Here is a 21,682-nt window from a genome sequence, read left to right as displayed (position 1 = left end):
ATTAAAAGTTAAAACCTCTTCCAGCCCCTCCGTCTCCCACTCCATCACTACTATCCTTACTCGAACAACAATTAGGGATTGTTTGAAGGGCCAGAGTGGCGCTGACTGACACATTGCCTTAAATCCCACACCAAACAGTAGACCCTGAGAGCCTTGGACTAGATTAGCACAGGACACCACTCTGAGAGGCTGTCCTCCAGGGGGTGGGAGAGGAGGTGAAAGGACACAGTAGGACAGAAGGATTAGGTATTGTGGAGGTGACCGGTTTAGAAACCGGGTAGAGGTGAGGGGGAGTCATTTTAATCCGAAGTCAGAAAGTGCCATTTGTTTTATATTTCTGTTACAATGACAACAGCACGCACACACACACACACACACACACACACACACACACACACACACACACACACACACACACACACACACACACACACACACACACACACACACACACACACACACACACACACATACATTGTGTCTATCATTTCTTGACCCTGTAGACAATAGCGCTGTTAAAGTGGTGTACCGCCCCCATACTGAGGGAGATAGATCCTCCAGTCGTCCCCAGAGCCTGGTACACAATAGGATCCTGGGGGCCACATCTGTGGCCATTTAGACTGGCCAATCTGGTAATCATGTTCCTGTGTCCAGAGGACCAGGAAGTCAATGGGAATGTAATCCTCCCTTCAACCAACTAGGATCTAGCATGCCCCTACAGGGTGGCCGAGGAGGATGTTAGAATCACATTTTTAGATGTTGGAAAATCCAACTCAGCTGGAAAACGTCTGAGTTCTGAGGTGAAATCTCAGTTGAGAGCAAATTCAGCTCTTTGAGTAAGAGATTACAGAGGAAATGAAAGGTTTTCACACACACACATACAGTACATGGCCAGATATGATTGGGTCCTGACTGCGTGTGTGTGTGTGTGTGTGTGTGCGTGCGTGCGCGCGCGCGCGTGTATGTGTGTGGTAGGAGGGGGCTTATTTTGGGTTGGTTTGCCTGTAGCTGTGCTGAATAAGCCTTCCTCATTCATGAAAATGAGCAGAGACTGTCAGGAGGCCAGGGCAGGCAGCCCCAACGACCTGCCTTCCCCTCTACAGCTCCACCACGGGCACACGCACACACACACAAACACACACATACACACACACACATACACGCTGTCAGGACCCAATCATATCTGGCCATGTACTGTATGTGTGTGTGTGAAAACCTTTCATTTCCTCTGTAATCTCTTAATCAAAGAGCTCACCTGGGGTCTACAATGACACATGCTTTACTTTTCCATGATGTCACAATCCCCCCTCTTACACTAGAAGCCTTTCCAACCTCCCGCCTCGTTAGAAGCTCAATAGCCTCTGAATCCGGCTACTTTACTGTAAATGATGTGTCTGACTGAGAGAGAGAGAGAGAACACGAGGTAACATATTGGTGGTAATTCAACCCGAGTGCTATGGAAACATAACAAACACTGAGAGAAATGTGACTGAGAGCTGTCACGTGGTCCAGATAAGATCTCTTCAACATGGTTGCTGTTGTTTAGGGTTTTGGAGATAATCCGGTTTCTCTGTGTTGGCCTCTACATTCTGGAGAATCAAACAGTGAGATTCAGGAAATCCTTTACTTGGCCTAGGGTGACTGAGTGTGTCCCAAATGGCACCCTATTCCCCAGGACTCTGGTCAAAAGTAGTGTCCTTCATGGGGAATAGGGTCCCATTTGGGACACAGGCTCTGTTTCTAAGATTCACCTCATGTAAACTTGGCAGTGTAATCCATAGTTTATTATCACATAGGCAATCCACAGAACAATTCAGTGCTAAAATAACTCATCACTAGAATTCCCAGCTAGCACATTTGGTTCCTTGGAAGTTGTGGGGACATATGTTTTGGGTTTCCCATTATTTCTTTGTTTTTTTTAATATAACTAGGCAAGTCAAATTCTTATTTACAATGACGGCCTACCCCGGTCAAACCTGGACAACACTGGGCCAACTGAGCGCCGCCCTCCGGGACTCCCAATCACGTCTGGATGTGATGCAGCCTGGATTCGATCCAGGGACGCCTCTTGCACTGAGATGCAGTGCCTTAGACCACCGCGCCACTCAGGAGCCCGTTCTGGGAACGAAGACATAAGTTTCCTGACCGGTAAAATGTTACGTTTTTAAATGTTCTGAGAATGTAAGTGAACATTTTGCCTGTTCTGTAAACATTAATTCTAGGTTGCAGGGAGGTTCTGGGAACGTTTTACTCTGGTTCCCTGAAAGGGTTCCTGGGAGGTTTTATTAACATTCTGAGAATGGGAATTATAGGTTAGTTGAAGGTTATTATATAATGTTCTGAGAACATGTTTGAATAACACTTTTAATAACACTGCTGGCTTAGGTTAACTGTTTTGAACTCTAAGCACAGATATTACCACTGGAAATGTATTTGCTTAGGCATTAATCATGCAAACACATACTTTTTTTTTATTGTGGCAAGTCTTCAGTGAGATTCAAACCTTACATTTTTTGTTCTGTATCCATGGAATTAGTCCACTGCGCCACAAGGATGGAGCTAGCATGCCATGGGGGGGTCATACCATGAATTATTCAGCAATTTGATTTTGAATTTTAGGACCACTTTAGGTATCAAAAATATATGCAGTTCACAATTCTCTAGCAAATAGGGAGAATACTTGATGAAACTTAACGGAAACAGTGCATTGTTTTTAATTATTTTGTTTTAAGCTATCCCCAAACCGTTGCCCTAACCTTAACCACTCGTAGTTTATACCTAAACTTAACCCTTTGAGTTGTTTCTGAAAGTCACCCAGTAAAATACTACTTGAGTAAAAGTCAAAAAGTATTTGTTTTAAAATATACTTAAGTATCAAAAGTAAATGTAATTGCTAAAATATACTTAAGTATCAAAAGTAAAAGTATAAATAATTTCAAATTCCTTATATTAGGCAAACCAAAAGGCACATTTTTTTTTTTTTTTTTTTAAATTTACAGATAGCCATGGACACACTCCAACACTCAGACATAATTTACAAACAAATAATTTGTGTTTAGTGAGTCCGCCAGATCAGAAGCTGCAGGCATGACCAGGGATGTTCTCTTGGTAAGTGTGTGAATTGAACCGTTTTCCTGTCAAAATGTAATGAGTACTTTTGGGTGTCAGGGAAAATCTATGGAGTAAAAAGTACATTATTTTCTTTAGGAATGTATTACCTTTTAAGGTATGACCCAGGTGCAGACAGTGTTGAAGAAACAAACATTTATTCCTCAAACAGAGGCATGCAAATGACAGGTCAAGGCAGGCAGAGGTCAATAATCCATAGAGGTTGTAAGGTACAGGACAGCAGGTGGGCTCAGGGTCAGGTCAGGCAGAGGTCGGTAATCCAGAGTAGTGGGGCAAAGGTACAGGACAAAAGGCAGGCTCAGGGTCAGGTCAGGCAGAGGTCGGTAATCCAGAGTAGTGGGGCAAAGGTACAGGACAAAAGGCAGGCTCAGGGTCAGGGCAGGCAGAATGGTCAGACCGGGAAACTAGAAAACAGGAGCAAGGAACAGGTAGGCGCAGGGAAACAAAACGCTGGTAGGTCCTACGAACAAAATGAACTGGCAACAGACAAACAGAGAACACAGGTATAAATACACAGGGGATAATGGGGAAAATGGGTGACACCTGGAGGGTGGTGGAGCCAAGCACAAAAACAGGTGAAACAGATCAGGGCGTGACAGGAATGTAGAGAAGTAAAAGTAAAAGTTGGCAATAATATAAATAGTACAGAAAAAAACAACCTATGTAGTACTTTAAAGTATTTTTACCTCAGTACTTTAAACCACTGGCAACTATCCTGCAGAAACTGTATCCAAGATGGCGTAGTAGTCGGACGTGTGTTTTGTCTTGTCCCGTCTTGTCCCGTCTCGTCCCATGTAAATATCGTTTTCTTCCTCGTTTTTTTTCGTATAGATTTTGTATATATTTTAATCTCACTTTCCATCTACGGACTGAATATACTCTCCTGCAACCCGCCTCACCCAATGGGGTACGGATCTGCTATCTTTATACTTGAGAACCGGAACCCCCATCAGAAGCTAGACAGCAAACTAGCTACTAGCTAGTAGTCAGTTAGCCACTGCTAGCGGTCATCACCGTTAACTCAGACACCAGCCAGCCTCAGCTCGGTAAATATCTGCCAGTCTGCACAGCGCAATATTAACCCAGAGCATATCGGATGGCTTTTTCTCTACCACATCTCCGGATTCCTACCGCAAGCTCTGAACAAGCTAGCTAGCTAGCTGCAATCTGAGTAACTACTCCTGGCTAACTTCTCTGTCCCGAAGCAAGCATCAGTTAGCCTTGAGCTAGCCTCGAGCTAGGCCCATCTCCCGGATAGCCGAGAAGGTCCAGCAGCTAATTCTTGGGCTACATTACCTCTTTTGCCAGTTGGCCTGGACCCTTTACTGCCGACATGGAGCCCCGCCGATCCATCACGACTGATCTGCCGATGTAATCGTTCGAGGTGGTTTCAACAGGCTCTTCCGTTGCGACGTCGCCAAAGGCCCATCTGCTATCCCCGATCCGCTAGCTGTCTGAATCGCCGTGTCTCCAGCTCGCCTAGTGTAGTAGCGACTACTGAATAGGCTCCCTGACTCACCTACTGCTACTCATTGTACCCTATGATCACTCGGCTATATTATGCCTCTCCCTAATGTCAATATGCCTTTTCTATTGCTGTTTTGATTAGTGATTATTGTCTTTAGATAGCCCTTTTGTCCCACCCCCCACACATGCGGTGACCTCACCTGGCTTAACTGGTGCCTCTAGAGACAAAACCTCTCTCTCATCGTCACTCAATGCCTAGGTATACCTCCACTGTACTCACATCCTACCATACCCTTGTCTGTACATTATGCCTTGAATCTATTCTTCCACGCCCAGAAATCTGCTCCTTTTACTCTCTGTTCCGAATGCACTACACGACCAGTTCTTATAGCGTTTAGCCGTACCCTTAGCCTACTCCTCCTCTGTTCCTCTGGTGATGTAGAGGTTAACCCAGGACCTGCATCCCCAGCACCACTCCCATTTCCCAGGCGCTCTCATTTGTTGACTTCTGTAACCGTAAAAGCCTTGGTTTTATGCATGTTAACATCAGAAACCTCCTCCCTAAGTTTGTTTTATTCACTGCTTTAGCACACTCCGCCAACCCTGATGTCCTAGCCGTCTCTGAATCCTGATTGCCCCCATCTATCTTCAGAGTTCGTACTGTTAGGTGACCTAAACTGGGATATGCTTAACACCCCGGCCATCCTTCAATCTAAGCTAGACGCCCTCAATCACACACAAATTATCAAGGAACCTACCAGGTACAACCCTAATTCGCAACCATGGGCACCCTCTTAGATATCATCCTGACCAACTTGCCCTCTAAATACACCTCTGCTGTCTTCAATCAGGATCTCAGTGATCACTGCCTCATTGCCTGCATCCGTAATGGGTCCGCGGTCAAACGACCACACCTCATCACTGACAAACGCTCCCTAAAACACTTCAGCAAGCAGGCCTTTCTAATCAACGGGTATCCTGGAAGGATATTGACCTCATCCCGTCAGTAGAGGATGCCTGGTTGCTCTTTAAAAGTGCTTTCCTCACCATCATAAATAAGCATACCCCATTCAAAAAATTTCAAACTAAGAACAGATATAGCCCTTGGTTCACCCCTGACTTGACTGCCCTTGACCAGCACAAAAACATCCTGTGGCGTTCTGCATTAGCATTGAATAGTCCCCGCCATATGCAACTTTTCAGGGAAGTCAGGAACCAATATACACAGTCAGTTAGGAAAGAAAAGTCTAGCTTTTCCAAACAGAAATTTGCATCCTGTAGCAGTATTCCAAAAACTTTTGGGACGCTGTAAAATCCATGGAGAGTAAGAGCACCTCCTCCGAGCTGCCCACTGTGCTGAGGCTAGGAAACACTGTCACCACTGATAAATCTACGATAATCGATCATTTCAATAAACATTTTTATACGGTTGACCATGCTTTCCACCTGGCTACCCCTTCCCAGCCAACAGCTCTGTACCCCCTGCAGCAACTTGCCCAAGCCCCCCCCTTCTTCTCCTTCACCTAAATCCAGACAGCTGATATTCTGAAAGAGCTGCAAAATCTGGATCCCTACAAATCAGCTGGGCTAGACAATCTGGACCCTCTCTTTCTAAAATGATCTGCCAAAATTGTTGCAACCCTTATTGCTAGCCTGTTCAACCTCTTTCGTATCGTCTGAGATCCCCAAAGATTGAAAAGCTGCAGCGGTCACCCCCCTCTTCAAAGGGGGAGACACTCTAGACCCAAACTGTTATAGACCTATATCTATCCTGCCCTGCCTTCGAATATCTTCGAAACCAAATTAACAAACAGATCATCAACCATTTCAAATCCCACCGTACCTTCTCCGCTATGCAATCTGGTTTCCGAGCTGGTCATGGGTGCACCTCAGCCAAGCTCAAGGTCCTAAACGATATCATAACCGCCATCGATAAAAGACAGTACTGTGCAGCCGTCTTCATCGACCTGGCCAAGGCTTTCGACTCTGTCAATCACCGCATTCTTATCTGCAGACTCAATAGCCTTGGTTTCTCAAATGACTGCCTCGCCTGGTTCACCAACTACTTCTCAGATGTCGCTCTTGCTGCTGGTGATTCTCCGATCCACCCCAGTATCTCTACTTGCACATCATCAGCTGCACATCTATCACTCCAGTGTTAATGCTTAATTGTAATGGCCTATTTATTGCCTTACCTTCTTACTCTTCTACATTTGCACACACTGTTCATAGATTATTTCAAGTGTGTTATTGACTGTATGTTTGTTTATGTGTAACTCTGTGTTGTTGTTTTTGTCGCACTGCTTTGCTTTATCTTGGCCAGGTCGCAGTTGTAAATGAGAACTTGTTCTCAACTGGCCTACCTGGTTAAATAAAGGTGAAAGAAAAATATAAGAAATAAAAAAGAACCATATGGTTCTGTGCTTGCTGGGTGCTGTGTGATAGCATTGAGCAGCTAATATTAGGCCTATAAGGCCCCATTTCTTTACAGTGCCTTGCAAAAGTATTCATCCCCTTGGCGTTTTTACTATTTTGTTGCATTACAACCTGTCATTTAAATTGATTTTTATTTGGATTTCATGTAATGGACATACACAAAAAAGTCCAAATTGGTGAAGTGAAATTAAAAAAATAACTTCACCCCCTTTGCTATGAAGCCCCTAAATAAGATCTGATGCAACCAATTACCTTCAGAAGTCACATAATTAGTCAAATAAAGCCCATCTTTGTGCAATCTAAGTGTCACATGATCTATCACATGATCTTAGTATGTATACACCTGTTCTGAAAGGCCCCAGGTCTGCAACACCACTAAGCAAGGGGTACCACCAAGCAAGTGGCACCATGAGGACCAAGGAGCTCTCCAAACAGGTCAGGGACAAAGTTGTGGAGAAGTAGAGATGAGGGTTGGGTTATAAAAAAATATCCCAAACTTTGAACATCCCACGGAGAACAACTAAATCCATTATTAAAATATTTAAAGAATATGGCACCACAACAAACCTGCCAAGAGAAGACTACCCACCAAAATTCACGGACCAGGCAAGGAGGGCATTAATCAGAGAGGCAACAAAGAGACCAAAGATAACCCTGAAGGAGCTGCAAAGCTCCACAGTTTAGATTGCAGTATCTGTCCATAGGACCACTTTAAGCCGTACACTCCACAGAGCTGGCCAGAAAAAAAGCCATTGCTTAAAGAGAAAAATAAGCAAACACATTTGGTGTTTGGCAAAAGGCATGTGGAAGACTCCCCAGACATATGGAAGAAGGTACTCTGGTCAGATAAGGTTAAAATTGAGCTTTTTGGCCATCAAGGAAAACGCTATGTCTGGCGCAAATCCAACAGCTCTCATCACCCTGAGAACACCATCCCCACAGTGAAGCATGGTGGTGGCGGCATCATGCTGTGAGTATGTTTTTCATCGACAGGGACTGGGAAACTGTTCAGAATTGAAGGAATGATGGATGACGCTAAATACAGGGAAATTCTTAAGGGAAACCTGTTTCATTCTTCCAGAGATTTGAGACTGGGACGGAGGTTCACCTTCCAGCAGGACAATGACCCTAAGCATACTGCTAAAGCAATACTCGAGTGGTTTAAGGGAAAACATTTAAATGTCTTGGAATAGCCTAGTCAAAGCCCAGACCTCAATCCAATTGAGAATCTGTGGTATGACTTAAATATTGCTGTACACCAGCAGAACCCATCCAACTTGAAGGAGCTGGAGCAGTTTTGCCTTGAAGAATTAGCAAAAATCCCAGTGGCTAGATGTGCCAAGCTTATAGAGACATACCCCAAGAGACTTGCAGATGTAATTGCTGCAAAAGGTGGCTCTACAAAGTATTGACTTTGGGGGGGTGAATAGTTATGCACGCTCATGTTTTCAGTTTTTTTGTCATATTTCCTGTTTGTTTCACAATAAAACATATTTTGCATCTTCAAAGTGGTAGGCATGTTGTGTAAAATCAAATGATACAACCCCCCCCAAAAAAATCTATTTTAATTCCAGGTTGTAAGGCAACAAAATAAGAAAAATGCTAAGGGGGTGAAAACTTTAGCAAGCCACTGTATGTGTGACTGCAGAACTCAGTGCCCAACTTCTGACTCTATGATCATCTACAGTATGTATAATTACATTTGCCATTCTTCTCAATATACAGTATAAAAACTTAAGAACATTAAGAACACTACATATGTGCTACAGTTAGCTTAGTGTGTAGAGCGTTGAGCCTGTAACCGAAAGATTGCTAGTTTGAATCCCCGAACTGACAAGGTGAAAAATCTGCCCCTGCACAAGGCACTTAACCCTAATTGCTCCAGGGTCCCTGTCAATAATGGCTGATCGGTCGCCGTGACCCCACTCTCAGCGGGGATATGCAAAAAAACACATTTCCATCTCCTACTCGTACCGGTTACTCACTTGTACATGCAGGGAAACAGGACAAATATAAGCACCACCTATTTCATATATGCCGTTGTCAGTAATCAGACTATTTGCTTTGGAATGAGAGGATCCCACAAAGTTTTCCATCGGTACATTTTCCATTTATGCCTCTCAGGTCTAAAACAAAAGTACACAAACCACATTCCATCTCGTGTTTCCAATGGAAAACTGACGTATAGAGTAATACACATAACACTGACATAGTTATTATTTGTTTGCGAATGGAAGAGGTGAAGAGCCATACATTAGAGGCCGTTCTGTCTGAACCAGGTCATCAATCTAGTGTCTGATTATGCATCCCACTACATGTTGAGTCCCGTACACTCTGTCATAAGTCTGTGTGCTAAGGATGAGAGTGTACTGTACTAAACGCTCCTCAATGTATGTGTGCCATCTGTGCATCGATGCATGAATCTGTGTTGCTACCATGTTGTTGTCATGTTGTGCTGCTACCATGCTGTGTTTTCATGTGTTGCTGCCATGCTATGTTGTCGTCTTTGGTCTCTCTTCATGTAGTGTTGTGGTGTCTCTCTTGTCGTGATGTGTGTTGTGTCCTATAATTCTTATTCTTATTTTTATTTATTTTATCCCAGCCGTCATCCCTGTAGGAGGCCTTTTGCCTTCTGGTAGGCCGTCATTGTAGATAAGAATTTTATCTTTAACTGACTTGCCTAGTTAAATAAAGGTTAAATCAAATAAAAATCCTTTGACATCAGGCCTAAGAAGACTGGGCCTTCAAAGTGGCTTGTGTTATGCAATAAAAAAAAAGGTAAAAGGTGTGTTTATGTGCGTGCGTGCGTCTGTCTGTCTGTCTGTCTGTCTGTCTGTCTGTCTGTCTGTCTGTCTGTCTGTCTGTCTGTCTGTCTGTCTGTCTGTCTGTCTGTCTGTGTGTGTGTGTGTGTGTGTAAATAGGTGGGCATGTAATAGGTAAGCACCTGTCAGTCCTTACATACAGACACAGACACACAGACACACACACAGACACACAGGCACATTCACACAGACATACACTATCACTCTCTCTCTCTCTCTCTCTCTCTCTCTCTCTCTCTCTCTCTCTCTCTCTCTCTCTCTCTCCTCACACACAAACACACACATACATACACGTGTGCTCATATCATCCTGTGGCGACGCCGTTGAGCCCCCAGCCTAAGACAGTCTGCTCTGACTCGGCCCTACCCAAACAAACGCACATTTGGAGAAGAAATTGGTCCAATAAATCACAACTGTAACAGACACCAGCCGCCCCGCCCGTGTTCCACTGACCCTGAGAGCCCAATTAAACAAACTCTGGAGGTTCAGGGAGTAAACCGGGCTGCCTGCACCTCTTCCTCACAGCACCGCAGCACGTTTCCCACACACCACTGGGGCTGACCCCTGACCCTTAAAGAGGACCACCCATCACTGGCACTGGAGCAGGGAAGAGGAGATTAGAGAAGGGTACTAGGAGGGGGGAAAGAGCCTCAGGGTGGATGGGTGGAGGGTTATTGGGGTAGGGGTGAAAATGGCTTTAAACCTTCAAACTAGTGAGTGGGGGGTTCACTAAGTACTTCATTAAGGACTACAGGAAGGGCAGGCAGATCCTAAATAGTGACATCTGTCCCAGTTCCCTTCTCTCGCTCTCTCTTCTTCTTTCTTTCTTCCTTTCCATATTTCCACCACTTTCTCTTTCTATATATCTCTCCTACTTCCCCCCTACCTCTCTCAGAGCAGAGATCAGGGGTTAATGCGGATTTTGAAGATGATGGAAGAAAGTCAATTCATGGAAGTTCATCAGAGTAAGGTCATTTGGGAAAGGTTGTTGTGGGTGTATTGGACATCCTCTCCCGGATGTCTCATATCACTACTGCACAAATCATTCTGGATCTGTTTATACTTTTATAATTTGATGAAACATCCAAAGAAAGTGGCCTTATTTTTGTCTGACTGCAGGTCATGATGACCATGTGGTTGGGCAGGGAGGTGGCCACAGTTTAAAGCTTTCCGGAGCGGTGTTTGAAATCCAAGCATGTGTAATGTGTGATGGAAGGAGAGAATTGTAGTTTTGTATTTATTATGGATCCCCATTAGCTGCTGCCAAAGCAGCAGCTACTCTTCCTGGGGTCCAGCTAAATTAAGGAAGTTATACAATTTTAAAACATTACAATACGTTCACAGATTTCATAACACACTGTGTGTCCTCAGGCCCCTACTCCACCACTACCACATATCTCTGTGTGTGTGTGTGTGTGTGTGTGTGTGTGTGTGTGTGTGTGTGTGTGTGTGTGTGTGTGTGTGTGTGTGTGTGTGTGTGTGTGTGTGTGTGTGTGTGTGTGTGTGTGTGTGTGTGTGTGTGTGTGTGTGTGTGTGTGTGAATGTGTCTGTGCCAATGTTTGTGTTGCTTCAAAGTCCCCGCCGTTCCATAAGGTGTTTTTTTAATCTGTTTTTTAAATCTAATTTTACTGCTTGCGTCAGTTACTTGATGTGGAATAGAGTTCCATGTAGTCATGGCTCTATGTAGTACTGTGTGCCTCCCATAATCTGTTCTGGACTTAGGGACTATGAAGAGACCTCTTGTGGCATGTCTTGTGGGGTATGCATGGGTGTCCAAGCTGTGTGCCAGTAGTTCAGACAGACAGCTTGGTACATTCAACATTTCAATAGCTCTCATAAATAAAAGTAGTGATGAAGTCAATCTCTCCTCCACTTTCAGTCAGGAGAGATTGACATGCATATTATTAATATTAGCTCTCTGTGTACATCCAAGGGTCAGCCGTGCTGCCCTGTTCTGAGCCAATTGCAATTTTCCTAAGTCCTTTTTTGTGGCATCTAACCACACGACTGAACAGTAGTCAATGTGCGACAAAACTAGGGCCTGTAGGACCTGCCTTGTTGATAGTGTTGTTAAGAAGGTAGAGTAACGCTTTATTATCGACAGACTTCTCCCCATCTTAGCTACTACTGCATCAATATGTTTTGACCATGACAGTTTACAATCCAGGGTTACTCCAAGCAGTTTAGTCAACTCAACTTGCTCAATTTCCACATTATTTATTACAAGATTTAGTTGAGGTTTAGGGTTTAGTGAGTGTTTTGTTCCACATACGATGCTTTTAGTTTTAGAAATATTTAGGGCTAACTTATTCCTTGCCACCCACTCTGAAACTAACTGCAGCTCTTTGTTAAGTGTTGCAGTCATTTCAGTCGCTGTAGTAGCTGACGTGTACGGTGTTGAGTTATCCTCATACGTAGAAACTCTGGCTTTACTCAAAGTCAGTGGCATGTCGTTAGTAAAAATTGAAAAAAGCAAGATGGATTGAGAGAGATAGAGAGAGAGAGAGCGATAAAGAGAGAGAGAACACACAAAGGGCTGAGATGGACAGGCTGGAATGTGCCGGCAGGTAGCGGAGGGGCCCAGGAAGCAAGGAGACATGGGAAAACATGGAGCGGGAACAATAGCAGCGATGTGTGTGTCTGGGAGAGGGGAGAGGGCCCAGGGGACAGATCGGCTTACCTACTACCGTTTACCTGCTCAGTACAACACTTACACTGGGAACAGGCCTCAAAGGGAGACGCATCAATGCCTGGCATTCATATCAGCACAGGAATGTGTGTGTGTATGCGTGGTTGAGTCTGCGTCTGTCTCTATTGAAGTGTGCGCTTGCGTGTGTGCGTGAGTGCGTGTGTGTGAGTGCGTGTGTGCGTGTGTGTGCGTGTGTGTGTGTGTGTGTGTGTGTGTGTGTGTGTGTGTGTGTGTGTGTGTGTGTGTGTGTGTGTGTGTGTTTTGGCATAGAGGGGCCCGCTGATTAATTGATGTAGGGAAGAGAGGGAGAGGAAATCTTTCAGGCTTGAGTCAATTATAGCGTAAAACAAACCCCTGTGGTCTTTCTACGAGCTTGTGGTATAAACACAGAAATCTAATTTCCTCAGTGTAATAACTTCTTTCAACTGGGCCTTTCGATATGCTCTTTAATTACACTTAAGTGGCAGATTGAATTCATGTTGAAATGTTGACCCGGATACAGAGAGAATACAACCCTGCTTCATTCACCATGGGAACGCAATTTCACACTAACTATTCTACTACCTCCCAGTTTCACCCATACCACAGAGTTGAGGTCACTTCAGTTCTAGTTGTGTGTAGGGAATAAACGGTGACTAGGGGAAATAATAATAAGCATGGATTAAGGGAATAATACAATCTCTCTGAATTGACCGACATTGTGTGGAAGTGTCTCGAATAAGAAGCGTAAAGAGAAGCAGAGGAGATCTCACTCCCCCAGCTCAACCCTCTGTCTCTCCTGATATACAGACAGGGTCGCTGTGAGCTCAACCCTCTGTCTCTCCTGATATACAGACAGGGTCGCTGTGAGCTCAACCCTCTGTCTCTCCTGATATACAGACAGGGTCGCTGTGAGTGTATGAGGAGGTCCAATATCTCTTTCCAAAACAGAGAGGCCCACAGACAGCAGGGGTGAGAGGGATGTGTGTGTGTGTGTGTGTGTGTGTGTGTGTGTGTGTGTGTGTGTGTGTGTGTGTGTGTGTGTGTGTGTGTGTGTGTGTGTGTGTGTGTGTGTGTGTGTGTGTGTTTGTGTGCGTGCGTGCGTGTGTGTGTGTAAAGAACACCCTTCTTCTTACAATCTGTGTCTAACGTGGCAGATGTCGGAGTGTAATATGAGAGGAACTCTGTTTTTCTCGCAGGGCTGCAGAGACATGGGTCACAGTGGCAACAACAAGTCACATAGTGGAGCAGTGGGACTGGACTGTGTGTATGTGTGTGCGTTTGCACGTTCTGTGTTCATGTATGACACTTAATAGGCGATTGGACAGACATCTGATTGAGACTTGCCCATTTCTCATGGGATTCTCATTCCAATTCTTTAAATAAGAACCAGCCCAGCCAATGTTGTTGAATTCCTGGTGTTCTTCAATAAGCTTTATGTTACAGATTTTATAAAACAATACACTTTCAAAGATATGGGTAAATACTGTATCACATTTTGACAAATCAGATGACATCAACCATTTAGTTATCACACATTGATAAAAATGATGATGATGATGAAAACAAAGTTGAAAACAAAGGCTGTCATCCTCCATTTTATTCATACTACTCAAACGTTATTTAGAGAAACGGAAGTGAGATTGTGATCACAGGTTTCAGAAGAAAGCACATGCTAGACCAAAAAAAACACAACAGGAACCGGAACATCCCTCATTTACCCTCCCCTGTGTATTCTGGCTGAGCACAAACTCTAGATCACACGTGAGCAACATACTGGCTTGACCACACAAACACGAGAACACACCTGTGTCTCTTGCAAGAGGGGAGAAAAGAGAAATGTTTAGGTTCACAACAGACCACTGATAGACTGACTGTAGAGCAAAAGATGACTTGTTATCAGGGAGGGATTTACCTTTGTTGTCTGTGATAGTTTATAGTCCTTGCCACATGCGACTCGAGTCTGAGTTATCGAACATCCATGCAACTTTGAGTCTCTACTGTCCTTTTACGTCCCTAATGGACTTGCGGAGCTCGTGTCTGCTTGCTTTGTACGCGCCGCGCGCCACCGAGTCATCGGGTTCGTTCTGCTGACATTGAATGTTGCAGTACGGGCTCTCAGCATGGTACTGATATCTCCGTTTATCCAGGGTTTTTGGTTGGGGTATGTCCGGATTGTAATTGTGGGTACTGTACAACATCATCAACACGTTTCCTAAGCCTGTGACTGATGACGTACATTCCTCCATGTTCATGGATGAGTCCTGGGTGGATGAATCTTTGAGCATTCAACGTCAGCAAAACAAATTGATAGTTGACTTCAGGAAACACATAAACGGGAACGCAGCAGAGAGAGTCTCGAGATTTAAGTTCCTCGGCGTCCACATCACCAGGGACTTGTCATCATCATCATGGACCAACAACACCACCACTCTTGTCAAGAGGCTGCAACAGCGTCTCTACTTCCCAAGGCGGCTGAAGAAATTCGGCATGCCGCCCTGGATCCTCTCCAAATACTACCACTGCGTCATGACCAGTCACATCATGGCCTTGTATGGGAAATTTCTCCATCCACAACCGCAAGGCCCTCCAGTGGGTGGTGAAGGCGTCCCAGTACACGACTGGGACCGTGCTTCCACTCATCCAGAACATCTACTCGAAACGCTGCCTGAGGAAGGCAAGCAGCATCATAAAGGGCCCCACACACCCTCCAGCCACGAACTGTTCTCTCCCCTACTGTCGGACACTTGAACTGGACTGACCACCTGCTCTGATTCTCCGCACCCTAGTACACATGCACTCAATCATGCACACGCACACACACACACACACACACACACACACACACACACACACACACACACACACACACACACACACACACACACACACACACACACACACACACACACACACACACACACACACACACACACACACACACACACACACACCCCCCGTGTGGCTCAGTTGGTAGAGCATGGTGTTTACAACGCCAGGGTTGTGGGTTCGATTCCCATGGGGGAGTAGTACGAAAAAAATATCTAATGTATGAAATGTATGCATTCACTACTGTAAGTCGCTCTGGATAAGAGCGTCTGCTAAATGACTAAAATGTAAAATGTAAATGCTACACACACATCACAACCGCTGCTACCAGACTCCTATTGTATATACTTGCCCCCATCCCCTCTTAAGCAATACACATATAAATGTTGCATTATACATTTTGCCTTCCTGTATTATACTTATGCTAATATGTTTATTGTATTCTACTGCCATTTACTCTGTTTGTATTCTTATATTTTATTATTTCTCATTGTTGTTTGCATTGTCTGGAAGGAACCTGCAAGTAAGCATTTCATTGGACGATGTATACCATGCGTATGCCATACGTACGACTAATAAAACTTGAAACTTCTCTGCTTTGACCAATCCATAGAATGTTCAGCACCAAGCCACCCTCTCAGAGACAGAGGGCTCCACCCTACTGATAGACGGGGTGAAATACCCAGGAGCTTTCCCTACCCTGCAAGTAGAAGAGGCTTATCTAGCTTATATAAACTATACTCCTGAGCAGGAGCCCCTTCTCCCCTCACTGTACCAAAGTCCAAGGGCAGAGACACCATAACAGCCCATAAAGACTTGCAGTCAATAGCTGATGTAAAGGTCTGCTGGGGCAAGTATGCTGGTATGTTTTTCAAAACAACAACCAGAGAGGCATCAGCTGCCCTCTCTGCAATCGAATCTGTCCTGATACTACCAATCTCTCCCTTTCTGCAGTGTCTGTCTTAAAAGAGCCATGACGTCAAAGCTTCAAACTGTTTCTGGGGCAGGGGAATATATTTCACATGGGCGTATGTGACAGGGCATTCTTTATTGTCGGGAGATTTACGATAATGTCCTCCCCCTCCCCATAAGGTGAGCGTCCTGCCTTGAGCTGTCCTGGGAGTCCATCAGCGGGTCACCCTGTGTCCCGTTATTATGTCATCCCTGAGCCATCCGTCCAAAGCCCCCAGTGCCTGTCAACAACCAGTCATTTTTTAGAATGTAAGTCATTTAGCAGAAGCTCTTATCCAGAGTGACTTACAGGAGCAATTAGGGTTAAGTGCCTTGCTCAAGGGTACATCAACAGATTTTTCACCTGGTCAGCTCTGGGATTTGAACCAGCAACCTTTCAGTTACTGGCCCAACGCTCTTAACTGCTAGGCTACCTGACGCACATAAAAGAGAGTCCGTGCTGCCTCCTCTCCGTTTCCACACAGACAAACACCCAGCCAGCCTAGTTAAAACTGTTACAATTTTTTATTTTTGACAGATAGTGCTTCCAACACTGCATTACTGAATATCTCCTATGTACAGCAGTCATTTTGGTTTGTTAAAACCAAGCCTGAGGTTTATGAAACATTCCCCACTTCCTCAACAGCAGACCCCCCCCCCCCACCTCCCCATAGACGTCCACACAAAGACCTCACTACACAGAGACCTACCTACACAGAGACCTACCTACGCAGAAACCTCCCTACGCAGAGACCTACCTACACAGAGACCTACCTACACAGAAACCTCCCTACACAGAGACCTACCTACACAGAGACCTACCTACACAGACCTCCCTACACAGAGACCTACCTACACAGAGACCTCCCTACACAGAGACCTACCTACACAGAGACCTACCTACACAGAGACCTACCTACACAGAGACCTACCTACACAGAGACCTCCCTACACTGAGGCCTCCCTACACAGAGACCTACCTACACAGAGACCTACCTACACAGAAACCTCCCTACACTGAGACCTCCCTACACAGAGACCTCCCTACACAGAGACCTACCTACACAGAGACCTACCTACACAGAGACCCACCTACACAAAGACCTCACTACACAGAGACCTACCTACACAGAGACCTACCTACACAGAGACCTCCCTACACAGAAATCTCCCTACACTGAGACCTCCCTACACAGAGACCTACCTACACTGACCAGTAGAGAGCCAGGATGGGTTAAGTGGCCATTTGGGCTCCATCCAAGCAGATGGCTGAGTGATGACACTGTCTACATGGCGTTGCATGCAGGCCTCCTTCTACAAACAGGCTCCTGAAAAAGTCCTGCCTTTGTGTTGGAGACACACTAACAGAGTTCACCTGAGAACTCGACCTGAAAGGCATGCATATCCCACTTTCCACCTCCCCTGGGGGGTTATTTCCACCCAGAACCAGACAGTGTAATGCATACAAATGTGTTTGAGACAGAGGGAGAAAGAGAGTGAGGGTTTGTGTTTCAAATTAGGATACACTGTGTCTGTCGCTATCTCTAGGGGTGTCTAGTTTGTTTATCTTTCTATATTTATAAACGATATGAGTGTGTATTTCTACTCTCGGGACTGTCTGTGTGTGTGTGTGTGTGTGTGAGGGGCAGCTTTGAAGGCTCTCATTATACCTGTTAGGGCATGATGTGTTCTGAACGTTGAATGCATGTAGTGTGCTATATACCAGAGCCATCTATTTAATAAATGAAGCAAATGCAGGGGTTTTGCTATAAACGATATGTGTTTGTATGGGTAGTGAAGTCGACATGTGAATGGGATCATTTAATTTAATATTTTTATGACGATGTGTTTTTCCGTTTTTTGGTGGGGGTTTGTGGGGTTGGGGGGAGTGCAGTGGGTGGATGCATCGGGCATCGGTACGGACAGTGCACTTAAGAGGCAAACTGAGTGGGGCAGTGAGAAGGGAGAGGTCAGTGGAAGGGAGCGGGCAGTAGGTTGACGAATGGCACACAGTGTGCTTCTGTTTCTGAAAGAGCCCCATTGATGCTAGGAATCGTGGATGCAGATGAACAAGGGGCCTTGCTCCAGCCGACATGTCGCAGCATGGAGACACATTGTACATCCAACCCCATCCCTCGCCCCGCCTCATCCCCTCCACTCTGTAGCTAGTTACATAGCCCACCCCAAGACACCACCCATCCGAACAACCTCACCCGCCTATTCATACCAGCCTACAGACACACAGACAAACAACAGAGAGACGGATACACACAAGCAGAAAAACAAGTCCACAAACATCACGCACGTGCATGCACACAAAGAAACACATGGGCACGCATGCAAAACACACACGCAGACACCCACACCACACACAGCAGACCTGCCCTCTGGTCACTGGAGCATTGGTCACGTCACTTGACTTCGTCACTCCACACACACTGAGTGAAGGTGTTTCAAACTAGAATCTGTATTTGGTGAAACAGCGCCACCGTTGGCCCCAGAGCCTTTTTGTTTTGTTGGCGACACGGAGGAGAGGAGCGTCTGACAGTGCATACTCTGCTGCTCTAGGGGGAAAAACTGTGTTCGTTGTTTGAAGTAACTTTGTTTTAGTAATATCCCAAACAGTCGTGTCAGTTTCACCAAATATGGATTCTAGCTTAAATATACACTGAGTGTACAAAACATTAGGAACCCCTTCCTAATATTGAGTTGCAACCCCTTTTGCCCTCAGAACAGCCTCAATTCGTTGGGGCATGGACTCTACAAGGTGTCGAAAGCGTTCCACAGGGATGCTGGCCCGTGTTGGCTCCAATGCTTCCTATAGTTGTGTTAAGTTGACTGGATGTCCTTTGGGTGGTGGACCATTATTGATGCACACGGGAAACTGTTGAGCGTGAAAAACCCAGCAGTGTTGCAGTTCTTGAAATGCTCAAACCGGTGCCCCTGACACCTACTACCAAACTCTGTTCAAAGGCACTTCAATCTTTGGGCTTGCCCATTCACCCTCTGAATGGCACACATATACAATCCATGTCTCAATGGTCTCAAAGCTTAAAAATCCTTCTTTAACCGGTCTCCTCTTCATCTCCACACTGATGGAAGTGGATTTAACAAGTGACATCAATAAGGGACCATAGCTTTCACTTGGATTCACCTGGTCAGTCATGTCATGGAAGGAGCATGTTTTGTACACTCAGTTTAAATCCATCTGGGTGTGTCTGTGGACGAGTCCGTATACCCATACTTGTGTTCTAAATAGTTGGCATTTTAGGTATGCGAAATTTCGAAAAATCTAGTATCTAGTTAAAAATTGCCTTCCCAGAGCCACATGTGTTTGACAACAGCTGATAATCAGCTGATAATGAGACAAGGGGACCCGCTGTACCCAAATGAACCAACGGCGGGAATCATCGCAATTGCGCATGAGATGACTCATTCTCAGGATGGGTGAGCCTAGTATGATGATATTTGTTGCTTACTGAAGGAGTTTTTACTAAACAGTACATCCGAAATAGTATGCAGTACGATTAGCACACAGTATTGCTGACTTTCCATCCCAAAACACGCAGCTCAATCACACTGTCAATCAAAAATCAACACATACAGCACCAAAACAGAAAAGGGTTGACATGGTAGCCAATATAAAACCGGTTTTACCGTACTGACAAGTCGAGGGTGTGTGTTTTATTGGAGTCAGTGTACTGTATACACTGTGTGTGTATGTGTGTGTGTGTGCGTGCGCGTGTGTGTGTATTGTCAGATCAGCTGTTTTGGGAATGGAGACCGCACTGCTAGTTAAAAGGAGGCAGGCTATCTATAGGTCCTGAGTGATGTTAGAACCAGCTGGTGAATATAGTCACTGAGTAAACACTGTCAATGCTGCCTGGACGGATGGAGAGAACCAGAGTATTCTCAAATGAAAGGGAAAGATAGAGGGACGAGAGTGTAAAATAGTGAAACGGTAGAGATTCCCCATAACCAGCAGGATAACTGCTGTGGATTTACAGGTCAGTGAGGACACTGGATCATTGTTTTCCCAGGAGAGAGAGAGAGAGCAAGACAGAGAGAGAAAGACAGAGAGAGATGGATGTTGTGTACTATGGGGAACCTCCGGTGCTGAGCCGTGTTTTGTGCTGGGCTGAAACACAAGGAAAGGATCATGGATGTCTCTAGACAGCTGGTCGTCTCATCACAGGGCAAAGGGGACCAATTTCTCTCTCAGCTGCTCTTCTTCCCTTTCATGTTTATGAAGCCAGACATGAACCTCCAACTTCATGCCATATGAACCCAATGTACCTCAGAGTCCGGCGAACAAATAGAATAGAATCAATCAATCAAATGTATTTATGAAGCCCTTTTCACCTCAGCAGATTTCACAAACTGCTATACAGAAACCGAGGATAAAAACCCCAAACAGCAAGCAACGCAGATGGAAAAGCATGAATGAGTTATAGGTATCGTAGTAAAGGACACAGACTGTTGCTCCAAGATGTCTAATCGTTGTCTCAGACCATCAGAGTATTATCTAGTGAGCATGTAAACAGAGTCTGTGTCAGTGTATCAGATTTACGTCAGAGGGGTCACCATGAACCCGCTCACACCCACGAACAAGTGCACACACTGGCCCCTACACACACGTACGCACCTATGCACGCACGCACGCACGCACACTGTCTCAGACGTCCACAGCTTGGTTTAACAGAGAGCCCAGTTGTTCCCCCAGTTCCTCCCTCCCCTCCTCAGACGAGACGACGCAGGTCTACATTTCAAAGGCCAAGGTCACGGTGGCCTGCGTGCGTACACCAGGAAGTCAGATGCTAATGAGAGTAATTAGGGGGCTGGGGAGTGGAAGCCTTCAATCTCTCTCCCGACTCTGTCCATCTCGCTCTCTCTCTCTCTCTCTCTCTCTCTCTCTCTCCCTCTCTCTCTCGCTCTCGCCCTCTCTTTCTCTTTCTCTTTCTCTATATATGCCCAATTGTACCCTCTTCCCTCTTCCTATGTAACCTCTTTATGAGCTTTTCTATAAACTTTATTAGTAACTCCTCTAAAGATTCTCCAATGATATAACAATCCAAATAATTGATTTTGGTCATGTTTGAATGAAACATAATGGAATAAATCCTTCTCCTCTCCTTTCTCTGTTCCAACTTTCCCTGTTAATTCTCACAGGTTGTTCCAAGATGTGTGTTTTGTCTTGTCCCGCCGTGTCTCGTGTAAATATAGTTTTCCTTTGTTTTTTCCCGTATATATTTTGTATATATTTTAATCTCACTTTCCATCTACGGACTGAATATACTCTCCTGCAACCCGCCTCACCCAATGGGGTACGGATCTGCTGTCTAGCTTCTGATGGAACTCCCATCAGAAGCTAGACAGCAAA

General features: G+C 45.2%; 1 non-coding gene across 1 annotated transcript; it reads left to right on the top strand.

Moving 5' to 3' along the window:
- Positions 1 to 15,475: 15,475 nt before the first annotated feature.
- Positions 15,476 to 15,550, top strand: trnav-uac (transfer RNA valine (anticodon UAC)). Its single transcript has one exon. It is a non-coding gene; the product is annotated as a tRNA-Val (tRNA).
- Positions 15,551 to 21,682: the final 6,132 nt, after the last annotated feature.

This window comes from Salmo salar, chromosome ssa20 (assembly GCF_905237065.1).
Source record: "Salmo salar chromosome ssa20, Ssal_v3.1, whole genome shotgun sequence".
NCBI classification, from domain to species: Eukaryota; Metazoa; Chordata; class Actinopteri; order Salmoniformes; family Salmonidae; genus Salmo; species Salmo salar.
Note: the sequence above shows the minus strand (reverse complement) of the source record. Positions and strands in the feature narration are given on the sequence as shown.